Source organism: Mus caroli, unplaced genomic scaffold, assembly GCF_978045245.1.
Source record: "Mus caroli unplaced genomic scaffold, Mus_caroli_1 scaffold_8, whole genome shotgun sequence".
Taxonomy (NCBI): domain Eukaryota; kingdom Metazoa; phylum Chordata; class Mammalia; order Rodentia; family Muridae; genus Mus; species Mus caroli.
The window spans coordinates 57,127,401-57,153,550 of record NW_028227263.1 but is presented as its reverse complement, the minus strand read 5'-3'; the positions used below and the strand labels follow the sequence as shown (position 1 = coordinate 57,153,550).

The 26,150-nt window shown below is 40.6% G+C and overlaps 1 protein-coding gene across 2 annotated transcripts in view; it reads right to left on the bottom strand.

Moving 5' to 3' along the window:
• Tmem135 (transmembrane protein 135) overlaps window positions 1–26,150 on the bottom strand; it is a 262,399-nt gene that overhangs the window by 166,991 nt on the left and 69,258 nt on the right. The window lies entirely within an intron of this gene.

The following is a 26,150-nucleotide window of genomic DNA, read 5'->3' as shown; positions in this document are numbered from 1 at the left end:
GAGGAGAAACCCTTTGTTCTGGTTACATCAAGCTATCTACCCTCTCTGTATTGTCTGTGTTTGGTGCACCAATCTGTCCACTTGTCAATTCATGTCTGTTTTTCTTTCGTTGTCTGAATGACTGTTGTTCTATATTTCATGTTGAAAAGAAAAAAAAATGGTTAAACTTTATCTGCTGGATATCCATCTCTTGATTCAGTCTCAGTTTACACAGCTGAGGCTGATAAAAAGTTGCCCCACACCTTAGCCAGGAGTAACTCACAGCAGGATAGCTCCTGCCAAAAAACTGTTTTTAAAAAAAGGAGTCTGCAGCTTCTTAGTTCTAAGGCAAATAAGCTGATAGTTGTTTTCTCCTAGAAAATTCTCTGCAATTGTGATTATTGGGTTTAGCAAATGGCAAAGAGCTTTTTATCTTGAAATTATAGCTAGAAAAAATAAAATTCTTTGATTGGTCAAAATTTCTAAGATTCATGTAGCCACTTCATTTGGTTTCTGACCAGTCTTAAAGGTATAAATATGCTCTGCATGTCTTGGTCATAGAGTATTGGCTTATAAGTTATTGGGTATGATTAAAAAGGTGTAACATTGGTAACAAAAAAGTTAGCTTAAAACTGGTAACTCAGGGTTGGAGTCGTTTTAAACAACAACACGTAGCATAAATCAGCCCAGGAAACTAGGCCTCTAAGGATACTTCCAAATTGAGATAATATTTTATGTAATTCTTATCCTAGAAAGTAGACCTATAAGAGATAAGATATAAAACAATGTCTCTTTAATGAAGCATTAAAATTTGCACTGTCATGCATTCATATGTATGAACTGGCAGCCAAACTTCATAACATGAAAATGATGTTTCTGGTATTGATTTTTAAAGAAAATAAACTGTTTTAAATTGGGTTTTGCTTACCAAAAGTTTTATATATATATATATATATATATATATATATGTAGAATATATATATATATTCTACATATATATGTGTGTGTGTATATATATCCATATATATATATATATATATATATATATCCATATATATATATATATATATATATATATATATATATATTCTACATTGCAAAAGAAGCTTTAAAATTATAGTTAAAATTGCCAGTGTTCCACTGACTGCAGTTTGCAGCTTGATCGCAAACTTAAGATTTTTAACTCACCCATATATTGTAATTAGGATGATTACAAGAGTAATCATCTTATGAGAGCGCTATAAATCAGCTCATTGCGGCCGGCCATCTGGCCATACAAAGCAAAGACAGAGCTATCTAGATATATTCGTCTTTGTGTAGAAATTGGACTCTCATACAGTCAGCTTGGCTATGGTTGCTGCCTTGCAGGGGACTATAGTACAAGCAGTTTTTTCACAGTACTAAAGTTATTAGGAATGTTTTAAGTGTAAGTCACCTTAAGAAAGACTGTCCAAAATTGGAGAAACAGACAGCCAAATTGTTCCTCACAACAAGAGAGATAATATTTGGGCCAGGCTTCAGGCAGTATGTTCAGATTAAGAAATATTTACATTTGAGTTAATGCAAAGCTCAGAGGAGCCTCAGGGAGGCTTGTGTGCCTTTTCTTTTGTTTTGCAAACCCTGCAGTGGAAAGTTATTGGGACCTAGCCTCTCCTTGCCTTCAGGGGAATTTTTTGTTTTGTTTTGTTTTGTTTTTTAGGTAAACAACAATGTTGCAGCTCTATCCAGGTGTTGTTCAAATTAAAGTTAAAACTTAAGATATATGAAAGGTCAATGAGGCTGTAGCACTTATAGAGGCATTACATTCTGGCTTGCCTACGCCATATAAAATTATTATAGATTTGGAAGTTTGTTTTTTTCCCTTTGCACCCTGATAATTGTAAAGGGTTCACTTCTAATGAGCTTGTGATCATTAAAAATTTTGCCTCTAGGTATGGGCAATAGCCTTACATTATGTAATAAAAAATTTTTCTTTCTCTGCTTCAATACACAAAGCTAAGACTTTCAACCTTTCAGTGTATATTGTTTCTTAAATGGAAAGTAATTTATTAGCTAATGCCCCTGAAGGGAAGCTTACTTCAAATCTTTGCTCTCACACAATGCACTTTAAAGTTCTGGGGAGTAGCTGTTGCTCCAGAAAAGATTCAGAGGCAATATCTTTTTAATATTTAGGGTCTTAGTTATCCTAGAAAATTGAAGTACAGAAAATTTAAGAAATAAAAAATCATTTGCTTACTTCAAATTATTTTCAAAAGCTTCCAGGAGATGTTAATTGGCTAAGACCTCACCTTAAAGTCTTAAGGTGACTTAAGCCTTTGTTGGATGTTATCTAGAGAACAAATTAACTGGTGAAAAACAAAAGGCTTTGCAGAAAATAGAGGAAGCTTTTATAATTAATTGTTATCAATTATAATCATTAGCTGCTTACTTTAGTTATTGTTACTCAATATGCCCACAGCAATTCTTTGGCAAAAGAGAACATTAATGTAAAATCATCTTTCTTCATCTCCAAGTAAAGTTTCAACATCCTACTATAAGGCTGCTGTGGTGCTAATAAAGAATTCTAAGATTAAGTTCATGAAGGTATTTTAGAAAAACAACAACAACAACAAAAAAAATGTGTCTTAAAAACCTGAGGAAGCATCTGTTCCTTGTTCCAAACAGCAATTAAATTGGTTATTACAGAATATTGGTATTTGGCCTATTGCATAGCAAACTTTTTAGGTAAAATTGATAATCATTATCCAAAAGATAAGTTGTTAAAGATTGCTACTATGCATGCTTTTATATTTTCTGTAAATTTATTCATGCATGCATCCCTTTTACTGTATTTAAAATAGCCCTTCTATGGGAGAAAAGTATATGTGATTGGATCACATGTTTATTCTTTTGAGTTTCCTTCTGCTTCAGCACAGATAATTAAATTGTGTGCTGTAGCCAGTATTTTTAAATGGGGAATAATCAAGCTTTAATTTGTATACTAATAGTATATATATCAGGGCTTACAATTGCTTAAAATTGTTCATTTCTTAGATACTATGAATTCTCAAATTTACAATTGTTTATGCATATACAACTCATAAGAAAAAATGCTGTTCCTTTAAAAGACTGTCTTTTAGGCATTTAAGAACTCATTCTAGATTGCCTAGACAAGACCTCTTCAGGAGATGCCGTGCTACTTTTATATCTCAGGCAGATTATAGGCCTTACACAAAAATAATTGCCCATATAATCTCATTCTTTATATCATCAAAATAGTAAGGGCTTGAAATAATATTTTGGTATTTTTAGAGAATGTGCATATCAAAAGACTTGTTCTCAGTGTCCTCAGTTTCTACCTGTTCCACATAATGATGTTAATTCTTAAAGACTTATACTTAATCAATTATTGCAAATAGATACTCATATTTCTTATTTTAAAAAAAGATAAAATAAAATATGCACATGTGACTATTGATACCTTTTCAGGCTTTCTAGTTGCAACTGCTTTAACAAGAGAAGCAACTAAAAGTGTAATAAAAGTGTAATTAAAGTTAAATTTTTTTATGCTTTGTGTTCCAAATAAGATTTAAACAGATATTGGAACTGGCTATTACAGACAAGTATCTGAGATGTTTTGTCAACAAATGTTACCCATGTTACTGAGATTTTTTTTTATAATTCTCAAGGACAAGGTATTGTGAAACTTTAAAAACTATATCTTCTTTAAAAACAAAGAAGGGGAGGAATTATATCTCTGTGCACATTATTTAAATCACATTTTTATTTTTGAAATTTGAAAATTTGGATGTCAAAGAACTTGCTGAATGTCTTATAGTATCTTAAAACTAGGCATACTCATGCATAGGTGAGATGAAAAGGATCCACTTATTGGCATATGGCATGATCCTGAACAGGTATTTAATATGGGGAAGAGGGCATGCTTGTGTTTTCTCCACAGAATGCTGCAGGAGCATGTCAGCTGCCAGAATGATTCATGGAACAGGCTGACCTGTGAGCTTGCTGAGTGCCCTGACAATGGTGACAAGAAAGCTGTATTGGGTATATGTTCTTGACCCACCTTTGCTTGCCTTTGTCCCAGATGACTAAACAAGCTAAGCTGCCTTGCTTCAAGCTTTTGAACTTTATGGGACAGAGAACATAGAGACTGTGGAAACTGACTTAGAAAAATTAATCAAGAGGAGGAGTTATAATGACTCTTCTCTTTCCTTTAATGTGACCAGTTATTCTGACTCAATCATGAACTGGACTAGTAATAAATCAAATATTAGATTTCTATTATGAAGAAAGCTAAAAATGTTTATTAGCCAGCAGAGTTAACTTGGAGCATAACCTATTTACATGAGAAGTAACAGCTTTTCTGATTCCCAAAGCCCCTCCCCAACACCAGGAGGCCAGAGTTTGGGCTTGACCATTGCTAATTTGCAACTGAATAGAGTACCTGGACTTCCCCACAGAGAGCCTTAATCCTGTTGCTTTTCAACTCTTGGCTTTGTTTTCAAGCAGGTCAGTTACCTCCCTGCAGGCTCCATCTTCAGCAAGTGTGCAGACTCACCTTCAGCAAGTGCAGGTGGCAGAAATTCATCAGTATGAAGAGATGCATTGAATGCATATTGTGGCTTTGGTCTGATTGGGGAAAGGGTGTGCTATGAGGCCCTGCAGCCAAAGATGCACCACTGGGTCTCTGAATTATTCAATCTAAGACAAAGGCATATGCCAAGAGGCCATGGTTTGTTCATAATAACACCATAGAGCCATGTTTGTGCAAATAAACACAAGCAAGCTGCACATATTCTCCATGACAGACAAGAATAAGTTCATTGAAGACCAAAGTCCCAAGACAGGCACGGCTGCCAGCCACCATAATTCCCAGACAGGACCATGGAGCATAAGTAAATTTTATGCCCCAGTCCAGCTAATTTTTTATCATATATTTAGGGAGGAATTGTAGCCTCCCCCAGCCTTGAGCAGGCTGGCTCAGACCTGTTCTGCCACTGTTAACAAGACCACCTAGGATGGAGTCTTCCAACCTAGACAGGTCTATTGTTCTCCCACCTTTGCACTTCTCCAAGATGCTGCTACCCTCTGAGAGGCTGAACCTGTCTTCCTGAGACATTCCTGAATAAGCAACAGCCTGGAGACCAAGTGCTGGCAGCCTAAAGACAAAGCATCAAGAGCCTGGCATTGGGGGGGTGGGGTGGGGGGCGCGGGGGGGCCCACCCCCACCCCTTTATAAGCTCAGACTCTTAGTAAACTCTGGGGCCTTGATCAGTATCTCGTCTTGGTCTCGTTATTTCTACCACTGTTTCCTCAATATAGCCCCAGCCTCCCCTTCAGGAACAAGGTTTGTGTAGCTGCGGGTGTCTACACAAGGGCACCATGCTTGACCAGGACTGTCAATAATCTTTGTTCTTTTCAAATTAGCTAACCAGGACAGGCACCAGATGCCAGATAAAGAACTAAGATGTAAGGTTCTGCTGTGCTCCAATCCAGTCTTGCTTTGGTCTAATCCCTATGTTTTATTCCTGAATACCTCCTCTTTGGATTAGGAATGTTTACTCTGTGTATCCTGGAAGCATACCACCTTGCTTTTACCCTTTGTAGAGGCCCAGCTGAGCCTTGAGTCTCAGACTTTCAGCACTAGCAGAGCATGAAAGACTGAAGGAACTCTCAGAGACAGCAGGAATGCATTTAGCTCTGTGAGAAGGAAATAAGTCTCTGGGTGCCAGGTCAGAATGAAATACTTTGCAACTTAAATATCCCTCCAAAGACCCACGTTTATCCCTAGCTGAATGCCCTACTGGAAGGTGGAAGATTCTTTCACGGATACACAAGGCAGATGCTGTTGATGCACGCACTCTCTTGTTGACTAAAATGTCTTCTGTAACATGTAAGTGCATTTTCAATCCACACTTGACACATATCCACCAATAAAGAAGACTAAATGTACACACACACATACATACACCAACTCTACTCTTTAAAATCACTGACACGCACATCTGAATTGCTTCCAACATTCCTACTTATAAGGTTAAAATTTACAAGCTATAAAAGCCAGATTGAAATGCTCAAAAGAAAGTGGCAAACCAAATAACATACATATTTACACATCTTTTTATTGTTTTCAAAGATTTCATTTACATAGTATTTGACAAGCATCTCACAGCAAGCCATGAACTAGTGAAGGCATGATTACTCTATTTATATAGGTGGAAATCACACTATCACAGAGGAAAGAAGGAAAAAAAAAACTCAGATCATGTAAAACTTACAGTAAATGCATCACACTGCACAGCCTCATCCGATAAAGGCAACCATCTTATTGTTAAAAACTAAATAAGAACCAAAGAGATGGCTCCCAAGCCACCAAGCTTGACGACCCAAGTTTAATCCCATGAATACATAGGGTAGAAGCAAAGAACCAAATCACAAAATTTCTCCTCTGGACTCCACACAAATACCATCACACACACACACACACACACACACACACAAACACACACACACACACTAAATATATGTGGTAAAAATAAGTAAAGACTAAACACTAGGACAACTCATTAACAGTGTGTGGGAAAAGATCTCAAAGTTTATCCTAACTTCCTGCTATAAAAGAAAACCATACACAAAGCTGTGATGGTGATCAGTAGGCCTCACCCTGCTCACCTCTAATCAATCTTCTCTCCTCTACTTCCATTTTAAATGGAAGATAAGGGAAAATTTAAAGATAGCCTGGGAATGTGCATAAGATACATTATTGAAACAAAAATATGATCAAGACTAAGATTCTGGGCAAGCCCGGCCCCATTACCCTCATAAACTGAGTAGATAATGCCCCTAGCACCAGAGGGTCAACCTTGAAAACACAGAAGTGTCGCTTTAGCTTCTACTGGGCTTTACCGTGCATGACTGCAACTTTTACCCAGAACTCTGCAGACTGACATGCTATTACACCCTTCCAATAATATTCTAATAATGACCTTCTCAATAACCATCTTAACGCAGATGAGAAGCAGAAGGTGGCTTGATCATTACTGTTCATCCAGCAAAAAGAATGAGACTAACAATGTGAATTAATGCACTGAACACTCAAAGCAGATACAAACAAACCAAGAGTTCACACCCAGGAGGACAGGCAAGTGGGACAGAAGAATCACAGATGCTCACAGGTATGTCCTGACTAAAAAGTACCAACCAATTCACCGTTTGTTGGTACGGCAATGGAGTTCAGTAGCAGAGTGCTGGCCTTGCATCCCTGAGACCCTGAGTTCAATTTGAGTACACTAAATAAACAGATGGACGGGAGGTGAGGAGATTGGGAGATGGTTGCTCGGGGTCTAATGGTTGCTCAGCAGTCCTCAGTAACTGATAGATACAACATCTTTAACTCTTTTTTAACAAGATAACAAAATAGTTATCCAAACCAACCAGTTTAAAGAAAAAAAAAAAAAAACTAACCTTGAAAATTAATCACGACTTAGGATAAACAAACAGTAAGAGCCCAGAAAAAGAAAGTGTTAAAAGACACTCGTGAGTCAGGACTATGACTCTGAGGGTAAAGTGCTTACCACATAGGGATGATGATCTGAGACCCGATGCCTGCAACCTGACTGGTTGTCTACAACCTAAGTAAAACTAGATGCAGTAGTGAATGTCTGTAATCCCAGCACTCCTATGGCAGGATGGGAGGTATAGAGAGATGTCTCAAAAGCTAACAGTTAACATGGTCTGTGCAGTAAAGAACAAGAACTACATGCCTCAAACCACATAGAAGGCAAGGACTAAAACCCAAGGTTATCCTCTGACCTTCATGTGCCTTGTAAAAAGCATGTGCCTGTATTCATACACAAGAACACACACCTATATATGCGTGCATAGACCCCACATATACACAACATACCACACACCACACCATACACACACACACACATGCTTATGTCTTAAGACTTCACTATTTTTACCTAAACCCTCAATTTACCTGTTAGGGAGTGTAAAGAAACAGAAGTTATTCAAAATGGTTTTACTAGCATTTATAACTAAATATGTCTACTACACTTTAAAATATGGATCTGAGAAGAAGGCTTCCATCTCTCAACAGCTCTAACTACAGTATTTATATGGTCTAAGGTAACATTTCTTACTGCTTTGCCTTCAAGTATAAAAAAGATATCAAATTTGAAGGAAAAAAAGTCAAATTTTTGACCAGGGTATTAGACATAGGAAATTGTCCAACGAACTCTAAAAATCAATGATTCCTTATTTTTCTCCATTTCTTTGTGCTAGAGTTCCTGAGGTGAAACGTGAAGCCTCACATATATTCCCTGACTCAGTCATATCACTAGATCATTTCCCCGGGAAAGGGGTGTTCCTAGCCCTGCAAACTAGAACAAATTAAAAACCTAGTAACACTGTATATCACCTAATAGCCCTTACTCCAGGTGAAACAACTTTGCTGTTTTGAAGCATCCCCCTTTACCTATAATCCCAGATCCCTCCAGCCCTGAATTCCTAACTTACTATAGACAATATTTTACGAATGAAATGATGGGATAAGAGGCACGGTGATAGGAAGTGAAGCCTGAGGGAAGAGTTACACTCCGCTCTGCAGGCTGTAGATAAGGCCGTGGACACATGAAGAAATCCACACTATCCTGATTAACTCATGGTCTCCTGTGCACGACTGTTTCTGGGGTGCAGGTTTGAAAAGAAAAGCAAAGGCTGGGTTATTTCAAACAATCTGCAGCATAATGACCCCAGCAGGATGCTGGGTATAAAACAGCATCTGAGCACCAAGTCACCGTATGCATTTTCAGAGTGAACTTAGCTCCCCTGTGTAAGGAGCCGCCTTCACATTTGCCATTACAAGATGGCGCTGATGGCACTGACACCCGTGTTCTAAGTAGTAAACAAGCAAGCTGCGCATGTGCCGGGGTAGCTTTCCACGCCATGTGCTCTGCCTTTCCCGTGACGACAACTCCGGCTGATGGGCTGCAGCCAATCAGGGAGTGACACGTCCGAGGCGGAGGACAGTCCTCCATAAAAGGGAGGGGGCTCCGCCATCTCTCTCTCTCTCTGGCTCCCTTCTCCACTGGCTCCTGATGGGGTAAGCAATAAAGCTTGTGCTGCAGAAGATTCCGGTTGCCCTGAGCGTGTTCTTACCAGGGGGACACACAAAAAGCGGCGGGCAATAAATGGTGCCGGAACCCGCGAGCTACTGCATCACGGAGAAGGAGTGGTTAATGAAGTGCTCCCGGAAACAGACTGTTGAGAAGGACCCGGTGTAGGTTCAGAACTCATCAGCTGGGGAACTGTGGTTAATGAAGTGTTCCCGGAAACAGACTGTTGAGAAGGATCCGACGTAGATTCAGAACTCTTCAGCTGGGGAACGGACGGCGCGTTACAGCTTTACAAGGTATGTCTGGTCTTGAACTTTCTCTAGTGTTAAAAGCCTTTTTGTTTCTTTTCATATGTCAACAAGCAGTTAAGATGGGGTGGAGAATTCTGAACGAAATTCAAGACAGTCTATCAGAAGTAAAGCGGGGAGAGAGAGCAGAAAAAAAGAGGAAACATGGTGCGCCAAATAAGTATACAGGCCTTTCCACGGGTCTTGAACCCAAGGAAAAGTTAATGTCAGGGAAGAATACCTGGGGAGAGATTGGAAGGGAAGAGGAGAAAAAAGATGAGTTTAAGGAGCCAGTTCTTAATAGCTGTGAATCAGATGAAGAAATTAGCCCTTCTGAGGAAACAGACTTGGAGGAGGAAGCAGCTTGTTATGAGAGAGAAATGCGAGCTTATAGGTCAAGAAAAAAGCCAAAAGCGACTGGCAAAGGCCAGCTTGCTGCTTGGCCTCAGGGCAGTCGGCTTCAGGGTCATAGTGCACCTCCGCCCTATGCGGAGCCCCCGCCCTGCGTAGTGCGTCAGCCCTGCGCAGAGAGGCAGTGCGCAGACTCGTTCATTCCAAGAGAGGAACAAAGGAAGATGCAACAGGCATTTCCAGTCTTTGAAGGAGCCGAGGGTGGGCGTGTTCACGCTCCGGTAGATTATACACAGATTAAAGAGCTTGCTGAATCGGTCCGTAAATATGGAACCAATGCTAATTTTACCTTGGTGCAGTTAGACAGGCTTGCTGGCATGGCACTAACTCCTGCCGACTGGCAAATGATTGCAAAAGCCGCTCTCCCCAGTATGGGCAAATATATGGAATGGAGAGCACTATGGCAAGAGGCTGCACAAACTCAGGCCCGAGCAAATGCTGCTGCTTTGACTCCAGAGCAGAGAGATTGGACCTTTGACCTGTTAACGGGTCAGGGAGCTTATACCGCTGATCAAACAAATTATCACTGGGGAGCTTATGCCCAAATTTCCTCCGCGGCTATTAAGGCCTGGAAGGCGCTCTCCCGAACAGGTGAAGCCACTGGACAATTAACAAAGATCATCCAGGGACCCCAGGAGTCCTTCTCAGACTTTGTGGCCAGAATGACAGAGGCAGCAGAGCGTATTTTTGGAGATTCAGAGCAAGCCGCACCTCTGATAGAACAGCTCATTTATGAGCAAGCCACACAGGAGTGTCGAACGGCCATAGCCCCAAGAAAGAATAAAGGCTTACAGGATTGGCTCAGGGTTTGTCGAGAGCTCGGGGGACCTCTCACCAATGCAGGCTTAGCGGCTGCCATCCTCCAATCCCAAAAACGCTTCATAGGCAGAAATGATTGGAGGACATGTTTTAACTGTGGGAGGCCTGGGCATTTTAAGAAAGATTGTAGAGCTCCAGACAAAAAGGGGGGGACCCTCACTCTTTGCTCTAAGTGTGGCAAGGGCTATCATAGAGCCGACCAGTGTTGCTCTGTGAGGGATATAAAGGGCAGATTCCTTCCCCCACCTGATAACCAATCAGCTGATGTGTCAAAAAAACGGGCTATCGGGCCCTCGGTCCCAGGGCCCTCAAAGATATGGGAACCGGTTTGTCAGGACCCAGGAAGCAGTCAGAGAGGCGACCCAGGAAGACCCACAAGGGTGGACCTGCGCGCCACCTCCGATTTCCTACTAATGCCTCAAATGAGTATTCAGCCGGTGCCGGTGGAGCCTATACCATCTTTGCCCCCTGGAACCATGGGCCTTATTCTCGGCCGGGGTTCACTCACCTTTCAGGGCTTAGTAGTCCACCCTGGAGTTATGGATTGTCAACATTCCCCTGAAATACAGGTCCTGTGTTCAAGCCCTAAGGGCGTTTTTTCTATTAGTAAAGGAGATAGGATAGCTCAGCTGCTGCTCCTCCCTGATAATACCAGGGAGAAATCTGCAGGACCTGAGACAAAGAAAATGGGCTCCTCTGGAAATGATTCTGCCTATTTGGTTGTATCTTTGAATGATAGACCTAAGCTCCGCCTTAAGATCAGCGGAAAAGAGTTTGAAGGCATCCTTGATACCGGAGCAGATAAAAGTATAATCTCTACACATTGGTGGCCCAAAGCATGGCCCACCACAGAGTCATCTCATTCATTACAGGGCCTAGGATATCAATCATGTCCCACTATAAGCTCTGTTGCCTTGACATGGGAATCCTCCGAGGGGCAGCGAGGAAAATTCATACCTTATGTGCTCCCACTCCCGGTTAACCTCTGGAGGAGGGATATTATGCAGCATTTGGGCCTTGTTTTGTCCAATGAGAATGCCCCGTCGGGAGGGTGTTCGGTTAAAGTAAGAAATATCATGGCAAAGATGGGTTATAAAGAGGGAAAAGGGTTAGGAAATGAACAATTAAAACTGGGCCATATTGAACCATCTACCTCACCTTGGAATACTCCAATTTTTGTAATTAAGAAAAAGTCAGGAAAGTGGAGACTGCTCCATGACCTCAGAGCCATTAATGAGCAAATGAACTTATTTGGCCCCGTACAGAGAGGTCTCCCTGTACTTTCCGCCTTACCACGTGGCTGGAATTTAATTATTATAGATATTAAAGATTGTTTCTTTTCTATACCTTTGTGTCCAAGGGATAGGCCCAGATTTGCCTTTACCATCCCCTCTATTAATCACATGGAACCTGATAAGAGGTATCAATGGAAGGTCTTACCACAGGGAATGTCCAATAGTCCTACAATGTGCCAACTTTATGTGCAAGAAGCTCTTTTGCCAGTGAGGGAACAATTCCCCTCTTTAATTTTGCTTCTTTACATGGATGACATCCTTCTATGCCATAAAAACCTTACCATACTACAAAAGGCATATCCTTTTCTACTTAAGACTTTAAGTCAGTGGGGTTTACAGATAGCCACAGAAAAGGTCCAAATTTCTGATACAGGACAATTTTTGGGCTCTGTGGTGTCCCCAAATAAAATTGTGCCCCAAAAGGTAGAGATAAGAAGAGATCACCTCCATACCTTAAATGATTTTCAGAAGCTGTTAGGGGATATTAACTGGCTCAGACCTTTTTTGAAGATTCCTTCCGCTGAGTTAAGGCCTTTGTTTGATATTTTAGAAGGAGATTCTCATATCTCCTCCCCTAGGGCTCTTACTCTAGCTGCTAGCCAGGCCTTACAAAAGGTGGAAGATGCCTTACAGAATACACAATTACAACGTATTGAGGATTCGCAGCCTTTTAGTTTATGTGTCTTTAAGACAGCACAATTGCCAACCGCAGTTTTGTGGCAGAATGGGCCATTATTGTGGATCCATCCAAATGTATCTCCAGCTAAAATAATAAATTGGTATCCTGATGCAATTGCACAGCTCGCCCTTAAAGGCCTAAAAGCAGCGATCACCCATTTTGGACGAAATCCCTATCTTTTAATTGTACCTTATACCGCTGCACAGGTTCAGACCTTGGCAGCCACATCTAATGATTGGGCAGTTTTAGTTACCTCCTTTTCAGGACAAATAGATAACCATTATCCAAAACATCGAATTTTACAGTTCGCCCAAAATCAATCTGTTGTGTTTCCACAAATAACAGTAAGAAACCCACTTAAAAATGGGGTTGTGGTATATACTGATGGATCAAAAACTGGCATAGGTGCCTATGTGGCTAATGGTAAAGTAGTATCCAAACAATATAATGAAAATTCACCTCAAGTGGTAGAGTGTTTAGTGGTTTTAGAAGTTTTAAAAACCTTTTTAGAACCCCTTAATACTGTGTCAGATTCCTGTTATATGGTTAATGCTGTAAATCTTTTAGAAGTGGCTGGAGTGATTAAGCCTTCCAGTAAAGTTGCCAATATTTTTCAGCAGATACAATTAGTTTTGTTATCTAGAAGATTTCCTGTTTATATTACTCATGTTAGAGCCCATTCAGGCCTACCTGGCCCCATGGCTCTGGGGAATGATCTGGCAGATAAAGCCACTAAAGTGGTGGCTGCTGCCCTAACATCCCCGATAGAGGCTGCAAGAAATTTTCATAACAATTTTCATGTGACGGCTGAAACATTACGCCGCCGTTTCTCCTTGACGAGAAAAGAAGCCCGTGACATTGTTACTCAATGTCAAAGCTGCTGTGAGTTCTTGCCAGTTCCTCATGTGGGAATTAACCCACGCGGTATTCGACCTCTACAGGTCTGGCAAATGGATGTTACACATGTTTCTTCCTTTGGAAAACTTCAATATCTCCATGTGTCCATTGACACATACTCTGGCATCATGTTTGCCTCTCCTTTAACTGGAGAAAAGGCCTCACATGTGATTCAACATTGTCTTGAGGCATGGAGTGCTTGGGGAAAACCCAAACTCCTTAAGACTGATAATGGACCAGCTTATACATCTCAAAAATTCCAACAGTTCTGCCGTCAGATGGACGTAACCCACCTGACTGGACTTCCATACAACCCCCAAGGACAGGGTATTATTGAGCGGGCGCACCGCACCCTCAAATCCTATCTAATAAAACAGAAAGGGGGAGTCGAGGAGGCTCTACCCCGAGTACCAAGAGTGTCTGTGTCCACAGCACTCTTTACACTCAATTTTTTAAATCTTGATTCTCATGGCCATACCGCGGCTGAACGACATTGTTCAGAGCCAGATAGGCCCAAAGAGATGGTTAAATGGAAAGATGTTTTAAATAACAAATGGAAAGGCCCGGATCCTATTTTGATAAGATCCAGGGGAGCTGTTTGTGTTTTTCCACAGAATGAAGACAACCCATTTTGGATACCAGAAAGACTCACCCGAAAAATCCAGACTGACCAAGGGAATACTGATGTCCCTCGTCTTGGTGATGTCCAGTGCGACAACAACAAAGGGAAAGCAGCATTGGGAGATACAGAATTGGACGGCTAAATTTGAACAGACCCTTTGAAAATTGAGACTTGCCCCACGCACTTGGACCTGTCCCTGACCTAAGGACTATCTTTTCAACATTTTCCTTCTTTAAAGAATGGGTGGGGGTGGAATTTTTTGGAGCTGTTCTTTGCTGTGGATTAGTGTTGCTTCTTTGATTGGTCTGTAAGCTTAAGGCCCAAACTAGGAGAGACATGGTTATTTCCCAGGCGCTTGCAGCTCTAGAACATGGTGCTTCCCCTGATATATGGTTATCTATGCTTAAGCAATAGGTCGCTGGCCACTCAGCTCTTGCACCCCACGAGGCTAGTCTCATTGCACGGGATAGAGTGAGTGTGCTTCAGCAGCCCGAGAGAGTTGCACGGCTAAGCACTGCAGTAGAAGGGCTCTGTGGCATATATGAGCCTATTCTAGGGAGACATGTCATCTTTCAAGAAGGTTGAGTGTCCAAGTGTCCTTCCCCCAGGAAAAACGACACGGGAGCGGACCAAGACCCCTTTGGGTGATGAGCCTGGGAGGAGGTTTTGTGTAAAGCCCCTATTTTACACACTGGGGATTTGACCTCTATCTCCACTCTCATTAATATGGGTGGCCTATTGCTCTTATATAAAAGAAAAGGGGGAGATGTAAGGAGCCGCCTTCACATTTGCCATTACAAGATGGCGCTGATGGCACTGACACCCGTGTTCTAAGTAGTAAACAAGCAAGCTGCGCATGTGCCGGGGTAGCTTTCCACGCCATGTGCTCTGCCTTTCCCGTGACGACAACTCCGGCTGATGGGCTGCAGCCAATCAGGGAGTGACACGTCCGAGGCGGAGGACAGTCCTCCATAAAAGGGAGGGGGCTCCGCCATCTCTCTCTCTCTCTGGCTCCCTTCTCCACTGGCTCCTGATGGGGTAAGCAATAAAGCTTGTGCTGCAGAAGATTCCGGTTGCCCTGAGCGTGTTCTTACCAGGGGGACACACAAAAAGCGGCGGGCAATACCCCTGGACTGGAAACCAGAAGGGTTCCTCTACCAAAATGTACTTTCATTTTCAAAATATATTTTTGAAGTACATAAATTTTTCCAAGTAGACCACTCTTACTTGAAGAGAATTCCTAATGACCACACAAAAGTAATGTTTAGAAACATTCAGGATTTAAAGGCCTTCTAAGCTCCTTTTAATCAAACAAATACATGTTTTAATGAGAATCTGCTGACTCCAAAACAGAAGGAAGGATACTATATTATCATCTAGAATATGGATTCAAATCCATGTTACTTCTTCCCTGACCTATGGAGCAACTGGGGGTAACCCTGAGCCACCTACACTCTGTAGCTGATAAGGGAAAGGCTGGATTGAGAAATCGTTCACTGCAATAGCAGGCTCTCAACTCTCAACTAGAAGTGATCTGTTGGCAGTCGTACTTTGCACTCGACAGATCAGAAAAAAAGAATAACAAGAAGTCATTCAGGAAAACAAGGTCAAGGGACTCAAACTGGAATGTTAATAAATATGCTCATTATTTTTAAAAAAAAAGACATTGCTACATTTACAAATGAACAGTAACAGAGCAAGAAGAGGCACCAATGACTTAATAAGAAGCCAAAGACAAAATAAGTCATTCACTTACACTACATAAATGAGACCTCAAGTGAAGTCAATTTATGACTCCATGATCTCCTAGGGTCAGATAAGCAAGACAGTTTTTAGCAGTTTCCATTATTTAATGATTTTCAAAGATTCTTAATTAGTTTTGTTTTTAATTTTTTTAAAGAACCTCTTAAAAAATAATGTGATAACACACTTTTAATACCAGACACAAACGTGCATTTCTGTGGGTTCAAATCCAATGTGAATTACACAGAGAGTTATAAGCCAGTCAGGATTACATACGAAAACCCTGTCTCGGGGGGGGGGGGGGGGGAGCCTATTACCAAACATTTACTCCAACGCTGGTCTTTTTTCTCTTTAGAAACGATGCAAACCTCTGCCTTTAAAACCTCCATCCATATCACTGAGCTGACTTCATACCTGGTGGTTTTCAAACCTTTTGCAAAGTAACTGGATGCTTGATAAATTGGTTTTTTTTTTTTTTTAATCTCTAGGAATCCCAATTCTTTGTTAAATATTTACTAAAGGCCTAAGATAATGACCTGAATGTAGACAGGCTTATGAGATTTTAACCATAAACTTGTTAGATATTACAGTCCAAGTAAATACTGAACAAACATTCCATATTCTGAAGAAAGACCTATATAACTAAAGGAGAACGAAAACACAGTATTCTTTCCCCAAAGTGCAAAAGAGTGTGTGTACTTTGACTCAACAAAGGAGCTCTCTAATCTAGCACACTGGTCAGGCAGTCCTGAAAGAACCCGCTTAAGAAATAGTTTTAAAAGGTTAATGAACAACTTGTCCTTCTTAGAGAATGTTCCTAAGTATTGAACACTACAGAATTCATACTCCCAGTGTGCAAGTATGCATTTTAAAATACCACATCAGCATGGGTGCTATGCTCTACACCAGCATGAGCGCTAGCTATGTTGTCCTTAATTTTTGTCTGGGGCTTACATTTCATAATGGACTGTGGTAGGTGCAGAAAGTGAGGAACACCATTTATTTTATATGTGAAGTAATAGCTAACACCCAAAGTGCAAAATAAAATTTTGTTTTTAAATTATGTGTATGCATGTGTCTGTGTACGGTTAGGTACACATGAATACAAGTGCCTGAGAGGGCCAGAAAAAGGCTCTGGATCCCTCAGAAATGGAAGTGCAAGTGGCTGTGAACCACCAGATGTGGATGCTAGAATCTGAACTTGAGTCCTCTGCTAGAGCTATAGGTGTTCTTAGCCACTGAGACTCCCTCCAGTACTAAAATATAATTTTAACAGTCTATTTAAATATATGTTGTTAGCACAAATTACAGAATACAAGTGAACTTTAGTGAGCATCAATCTTCTCACAATTGTAAAAATTACAAAGATTACTATTATAAAGAATAGTGTAAGACTGAGTAAGATAGGTAATAGAAGCAACATCTGTGTGACCCAGTAAAGAAAAAGTGTCAGAATAAGTAAAAAAAAAAAAGGGCAAAAAACCAGACTCTTCCCAAAAGAAAAGGAGCTTCAGAAATCCCCACAATGAATGAAGATGGAGAGGAAAAAAAAAAGGTGCAGATTGAAAAGAAGACACCTGACTAGAGCTCCAGCCATGAGGTTCCCAGGCAGGGGAGCTGAAGCATCAGCCACAAGGAGAGGAAGGCCTCTCCAGAAAAAGGAGCTGCATGGCCCAGCCCAGGGGCAAAGCCAGTCTTGGGGAGACAATGACCACTGCACAGGAACAAGTCAGAAGTAAACAGGCATACCACTAGCTAAGTGGCACGTGGCCAGGTGCCATCTTGGAAGGAATCAATTGTTTAAAATTGAGTATCACTGTGTAACTCTTAACAAGCAATTGTATGACAAGAACTTCAAGTCTCTGAAGAAATAAACTGAAGAAGATATCAAAAGATGGAACAATCTCCCACCCTCATGGATCAGCAGGATTAACATAGTAAAAATGACCAGCTTAGCAAAAGCAATCTACAGATTCAATGCAATTCTCATCATATTCCAACTCACTTTTTTATAGACTTTAAAATAGCAATTCACAACTTCATATGGAAAAACAAAAAAACCCAGGATAGTAAAACAATCCTGTACAATAAAAGAACTTCTGGAGGTATTACCATTCCTAATTTCAAGCTGTACTACAGAGTAAAAGTAATTTAAAAAACAAAAATAAACCATGGTATTGGCATAAAAACAGACAGACTGATCAATGGAATTGAATTGAAGATCCATAAATAAACTCACCTACAGACACTTGATTTTTGACCAAGAAGTCAAAACCATACAATGGAAAAAAAGACAGCATCTTCAACAAATGGTGTTTTTCTAATTGGATGCCTACATGTAGAAGAACAAATAGATATAGTCATCACCCTGCACAAAACTCAAGTCCAAGAGGATCAAAGATCTCAACATAAAACCATATACACTAAATGTAGTAGAACAGAAAGTGGGGAATAGCCTTGAACACACTGGTACAGGAGACAACTTCCTGAACAGAACAACAGCAGCTCAGGGACTAAGACTGACAACTAATTGATGGAACCTCTAGAAACTTAAAAGCTTTTGTAAGGCAAAGGAACACAGTCAATAGGACAGAAGGAAAAGATCTTCACCAACTCTACATTTGAAAGAGGGATAATATCCGAAAGATATAAAGAACTCAAGAAATTAAATACCAGCAAATCAAATAACCCTATTAAAAATAGGGGTGCAGAGCTAAACAGAGAATTCTCAACCAAGGAATCTCTAATGGCCAAGAAGCACTTAAAGAAATGTTCAAAGTCCTTCGTTATCAGAGAAATGTAAATCAAAATGACCTGGAGATTCCATCTTATACCAATCAGAATGGCTAAGATAAGATGAATAACTCAAGTGACAGTGCATGCTGGTAAGAGGGCAAACTTCTGCAATCACTTTGGCAATCAACCTGGCACTTTCTCAGAAAATTAGGAACAGTTAGTTCTACCTCAATACCCAGCTATACGACTCCTGAGCATATACCCAAAAGATGTTCCACCATACCACTAGGACACATGCTCCACTATGTTCATAGCAGTATTATTCATATTCATAACAGCTAGAATCTGGGAACAATCTAGATATCCCTCAACAGAAAATAGGATAAAGAAGATGTGGTATATTTGCACAATGGACTACTACTCAGCTATTAAAAACAATGACATCATGAAATTTGCAGACAAATGGATGGAACTAGAAAATATCATCCTGAGTAAGGTAACCCAGATCCAGAAAGACATGCATGGTATGTACTCAATTAAGTAGATATTAGCCATAAAGTACAGGATAACTACGCTACAATTCATAGACCCAAAGAAGCTAAGAAACAAGGAGGGCTCAAGGAAGGACTCTTGAATCTCAGAAGGAGAAATAAAATAGACATCTATAGAAGATGGAGGGAGGGAACTGGATGGGAGAAGAATGAGGTGGAGATCAGGTGTGGGGAAAGGAAGGAAAGGGCTGGGAAAGAGAACAGAAATTGGTGGGGGAGGCAGCTCTTGGTCTGGAGGAGACTCCTGGGAGTCTTTGGGCATAACTATAACTGTGACTCCTAGCAGTGGGGGCTATGGAACCTAAAGAGGCCACCTCCTACAGCCAGACAAGACTTCTAGTGGAGGGAGGTGACACCAAGTGTCTTGGTCAGGATTTCTATTCCTACACAACATAACCAAGAAGCAAGCTGGGGAAGAAAGGGTTTATTCAGCTTACACTTCCATACTGCTGCTCATCACCAAAGGAAGTCAGGAACTCACACAGGGCAGGAACTTGGAGGCAGGAGCTGAGGCAGAAGCCATGGAGGAATGCTGCTTACTGTCTTGCTTCCCCTGGCTTGCTCAATGTGTTTTCTTATAGAACCCAGGGCCACCAGCCCAGGGATGGCACCACCCACAATGAGCCCTCCCACCTTAATCACTAATTAAGAAAATGCTGGATATCATGGAGGCATTTCATCAAGGAAGGCTCTCTCTGTTATAACTCCAGCTTGTGTCAAATTGACACACAAAACCAGCCAGTATACCAACCAACCCACAAAACTTACAAGAAATGCAGGAATAAAGATAGAGTAGAGATTGAGGGAATGGCCAACCAATGACTGCCCCAACTTGAGACATTCCATGGGAAAGAACCAATCCCTGACACTTTTAATGATATTCTGCTATGCTTGCAGACAGGAAACTAGCATAACTGTCCTCTGAGGGGCTTCACGCAGCAGCTGATAAAAACAGATGCAGACTCACAGGCAAACATTAGGCAGGGCTGGGGAAGAGTCGGGGAAAGGAATGAGAAAGCAGGAGGGGTCAAGGACACCACAAGAAGACCTACAGAGTAAACTAACCTGGGCCCATGGGGGCTCACAGAAACTGAACCACAAACCAGAGTATGCACAGGCTGGACCTAGTGCCCCACACACACATATTTATAGCAGATGTGCAGCTTGTTCTTCATGTGGGTTCCCTAACAATAGGAGCGGGAGCTGTCTCTGGTTCTGCAGCCTACCTTTGGATCCCTTTCCTATAGCTGGGCGGCTCTGTCTGGCCTCAGTGGGAGAGGATGTCCTTAGTCCTGCTGTGACTTGATATACCTGGGTGGGTGGGTGGGTACTCATGGGGGGGGGGGTTCCCTTTCTCTGAGGAAAAGGGGAGAGAAAGTAAGGGGAGGGAGTTTAAGGGTGTGACTGGGAGGAGAGGAAGGAGGGAAGCTAGGATTAGGCTGTAAAGTGAATAAATAAAAAAATTAATAGAGAAAGAAAGAAAAAAAAAGTGAATTACATTTGGGTCCCGAGTACAGGAACCCACCACAAATGTGAGATCCTGAATTTAAGTACTATACTCTAGGGCAGTGGTTCTCAACCTTCCTAATTCTATGATGCTTTAATACAGTTCCTCATGCTGCGATGACCCACACACACACCCATAAAAGTATTTCATCGCTACTTCATAAGTGTAATTTTTCTACTTTTATGAATCATAATGTAAATATCTAATATGCAGGATATCTGATATGTGACGCTCCCCTCAAAGGGGTGATGACCCACAGGATGAGAATCACTGCTCTAGGTTGAGACACTGCCTGGGGAGACAGGTACAGAAAACAAGAAGTCCAGATGCTGACCAGCCAAAAAGCGTTGACATGTACAGGACTGACCTAAGTGGTTGAAAATGTACCACTTAGAGGAAATCAGCCTCATGTTTAGAACCTGGAGCAAAGTTCCTCAGCAGAGAGTTACTCTAGAATAGAAGAGCTCAGAACCTGAGGTCTGGTAGCCTGTCAACCTCTGGTTCAGACTAACTGCTGTGTGGCTCACTGCTGTGGAATTGGAGAAATCTAACATCCCAATAGAGTGATGGATGCATTGCAAGTTTTGAAGGTGCGCAGACACCTGCCTGTACAGATGTTGATGTGATGGTTGCTTCCCTGATACCCTACACAATGCAGAACAATCCCACCTAGACCCCTGGCCATGCCAGGTTACAACTGAAGTCTGGGCAGGCTGGAAGAATCTGCTAAGCCCACAGACTGCAAAGTTGAGTCTGGTCAGCAGAAGGCCCTGGTAGACAAAGTAAAGGGTAACACCAGTGGCTAGCACACACTTCTCCAAACAGGCTCACACCAACATAAGTCTTATTAATAGTTAAGACCTTACAAGTTCATCTGACACAACCCTGTCCCTTACCACACTCAGCAGTCCTCAACACTTAAGACTGACCTGGAAGGAGCCCTCTCTAATATACATGCCATCTTTTCTTGGTCCTATATATACCTTTCTTTTTTCAATATAATGTTGCAATGCCTTTTAAGACATTTTAAGCTTTTTTTATGTTATAGCTGTGTTATTTTTCATAAAACTATAAGACTATATTCACATATTTTTAATTACTGGACATTTTTTCTTTCTTCTCTTCTTTGAGGGGGCTGTTTCGCCTCTTTTCTAGTATGCAGTTAGTAGTATTTTGAATTCTGACTTATCCTTATTTGAGGTGTTTTATTGTTGTGATTAAACATAAGGAAAATAGACTAAGCTAACAGCATACAGAATGTACCCTGGGGCACACTTCCCAAATCTAGGGAAACAATACATAAGAAAATACAACCAGAACCGTAAATACACATGACAAGAGATGAACCCCTCCATAATATATTATAATCACAGGACAAAAGCAAAAGAAACACCATTGGAGTTGTAAGGAAAGAACACCAGCTCACCCACAAATGCATGCTCATCAGAGAAACATCAAATCCCCCATTAGCCACTGTAAAACCAGGAAGCATAAATCAATACGTTTCAAACCCTGCAATGAAATAACCTCCAACAAAGCTACTATGTTAAATTAAAAAGGTAATGGAGATAAATTTCATGACAGCAGGAAAGAGCTTTTATGTGAACTGCAGAGGAGACTACATTTCTGTAGATATATTCAAAGTTCTTTTTGTCAATGGAATTTATTATATATGTTATATATTTAATATGTTAATGTAAATATACAATAAAACATATTAAATATAATATATATCTTTTACTATAAAATAGCAAACCCACAATACCAGCACGAGAAAGAAACAAACAAATCATTCAACCAATCACAAAAGCAACCAACAAACATATATGGGTCAGTAAAGGTCTTCCAGTAATAACTATAACTGTAAATCACTGCAGCTCCCCAGTAAAGAGATATAGGCCAGTTGACAGGGTTAAAAACTATATCATGCCAGGTAATCTGTTGGGAAAATCATTCCCCACTTATACACCCATAGTCTAAGGGTCAAGATATGAATCAGTCTACCATGAGAATGGAAACCAAAACCAAATTGGTGTAGCTATTCTGACACTGGATAAACTAGTCTTCAAGCCGCCGTTAATCAGTAGAGACAAAGTCCATGACATATTGATAAAGTAAACAATTCATCAAGACATAAAATTGTAAAGACTTATGTGTTGAATGTTGGATGCTGGGATTCCCATCTTAATAATAATATAGTAATAATCATAACTATTAACAAATAAATAAATAGAATAATAAAAATATCATTATTATTGTTATTAAAGGGCTTCAAAGTCAAGTGTGTCCTGATACAAGAGTACTAGGCAACTTGAGTAACCCAGTCTTCTCTGGATATATTATTGAAGCTAAAAATGAACACAGAAATTGCAAAGTTAAACTATACCATTGATCAAAAAAAGTTAGGATATATATACAGAAATATGTCCTTCTCTCTAGCCCATGGTTACAAGTAGAAAATGAGAAAGTCAAGTAACCTGCACTTGCAGCAGCATAATCCTACTCCTAACTAACTAACTAACTAAAACCTCAGCCCATTTAGCAGCATAATCCTACTCCTAACTAACTAACTAACTAAAACCTCAGCCCATTTCCGTGAATGTCAACAAAAAGGAAAAAAGTTAAAGATGAGGAACAAAAACAATAAAATATAGTTCTTTGGAGGCAGGTTGTTTCAATAAAATGCATGATTGATTTGGTGAAAGGGAAAAAAAATAAGGAGTCATTATCACTTATGCGTGTGTATATTTGAAGTCACTCATACACATAGCCACAGACCCAAGTTTCATTTACAGCTACGCTGAATCTCGTCTTTTCAAGTTTGATCTCTCTTTAGGGACTCCATACTTCCTAAGATAAGATCATATGTGTCAATATATTTACTTAGAGACTAATGGTTCATATTAACAGCCATTCTTGGAGACTTTAATGCTAGAGGCATTAAATAACCCCAGGATGGCCAAGTGAAAGGATTTAATGTAATCAAGTTCTCATGGGAGGGGGAGGAACTCTGTGTGATTAGAACTATATGAATTGATTTGCTATAACTTCCTGAAATGTATCTTTCTCTTTATCAAAAAGTGGACTGTATTAATCACTGAATCATATTTGGCATTTTATATTCCTTTTATACTCGAATTACAAACTCTTCATCAGAATAAAAAATGGGGTGTCTACATTTCAAAACTGTTTTAAGCGGAAGGTAAATTCTAAGATGAAAAGAAGCCTGAAGGCAAATGCAGAGAACAAGAGAGTCCTGTGAGGAAAGCACAAGAGACAAGACTGTCAGGCCCAGTTCACAGGTTCCGCAATATACTTCCTCAAGTCTTCCAGGCAAGCCACCTGCCCTTCAGATGTCTCCATTTCTATCACTGAAGACACCAGCTTCCACCTGACTTACACTCCTATAAACATCAGCAGGTCCCCATGCTGTCCCCACATCCTCCATCCTCCAGTCCTGTTGATTCTTCCAGTGAGAATAATGCCTCTAAAACTGCCCTTTCATTTTCTCTGGCAGATGCCAAATGCCACCCTGCTCCTGTTCTACTCTTCAGCCTACCCATTCATACCTGAACTCATTCACAACTTCCCCATAGGACTGGTTCTCAATAAAAGCTGCCTGCTCTAACAGGATTTCAATAGCAAGTCCACCACATTGGGGACTTATTATGTCACTTGCTATTCCTACACACTGCCACCCCACTCCAAGTCCAAACAACAGCCCTAAAACATGGGAAATTATCTTCCAGCACCTTAGAAACAGAGATTTGTCCTTCGCTCATGCTGCAAGTGATGCACAGGTGGGATTCCATGTGAGCTAAACCTCTCTCAACCACGAGGTAAAGCAGCTACATCATCTCCTAACTAGTGAACGATGCAGGTTTCCTTGTCTTTCGGCAGCATGTGTTCCTGTAACCACCATAAGCTTATCCTTTTTTTCTTACTACCCGAAGCAAGACTAATGGCTCTAATTTTTTGTTTTCTTATGCATGAAGTGAGGATAATCTGCAGATGGAGTCGCAGCTCTAGAGGATAAACGTGTGAAGAAGCAAACACAGAACGTTCAAGAGGAATTATAGTTCCCAACTACATTCCAGCCTTTGGATTTAGACAATGTACAGGCTCTTGGTTTTACAAACTCTTGGATTTCTCCCTGGGGTCACACTATTGTCCCCCTCTACGGATACACACTCCACACATCTACACCATGAATAAATGCCCAATCTTATTTTCAACGTCAAAATGAAATTCCACTAACTCAGACTACAGTCAACTTCACTCCTGAGTGGCACTGGAGGAGAAAGGAAAGACAAAAAAATTACATATTGTAGACACATTCTGACCTAGGGCTATAGCTCAGTTGGTAGACTGCCTACCTAGCATGCATAAGCCTCTGCATTTGAGCTGTATAAACCATGCATGATGATGCATATTCGCAATCCCAGGACTTGGAGGTCACCAGTGAATTAATTATCTTACCACATTTACACACACACACAATCAGGGCCAAAGTCAAATTCTACTGCTTAGCCTTAGTACCTGAAATAAGCTAAAATTTTCTAATCTCTACTTTACTTAAAATAAAATACAAGTCAGTTCTCACTAACCATTTCACAGCCACTGATAAGCAGCAACATAAAATAGGAAATTTGTTCTCAAGTAGTATTTAATCTAGTTGAAAATGTAAGAGTGAAACAAGTCCTTTCTTGATCCCCACCAATCCTATCTTGTTAGAGTAGGAGAATCTCTGCTCCAGTTGCTTCCCTAAATTCCCCTAACACTGAATAGAATCAGTAAGTTGTCTATGCTGTAGATATAATACCAGGCATTCCACAAATATGTGACGAATGAATGAATGAACGATGCTATAGATTTCAGGAGAAACTGCATTATAAACACTTCAACTAGTTCCTAATCCTTGAGGTTAAGAGTAATTTTTGAACAAATTGCCTGGAATAGTTCTGCTTGCCTTTGTTTTCTGAGGGGTAGGAGGTGGAGGAACAAAACTAGGAGTCACAACATAGGACCTTGAACATGCTACTAAGTTAAGTCCCCAGACTAGAAGAGTCTTCTTGTACTGCTATTTAAGAGTCCAATGTATTTATAAATGTTTACAGAAATCTGGGGCAGAGTTCAACAGCAGGACTCTTATCTTGAAAGCACAAGACAACAGGTTAGAATCCCAGCAACACCAAAATAATAATAACATAGTAACAAATATGAAACAATGGCTGGCCAACATTCATATAGAAAAGCCAGTAACAACAGTCTTTAGGGAATGTGTGTATATAGATACAGATAAACGTCTATATTGGCCAATGCTCTAGATCTTCACTTAATAAGGCTGGTATTCCCCAGTGTCTACACTACATTAGAGTTTATCAGAAATGTACTCTCTAGCCCCCACCAAGACCTACTGAATCAGAAATCCCATTCTAACATGATTCCTGGGGTTTCCTCAAAATACATTAAAGTGGGGAAGCACCAGTTTACATCATGAAAAGG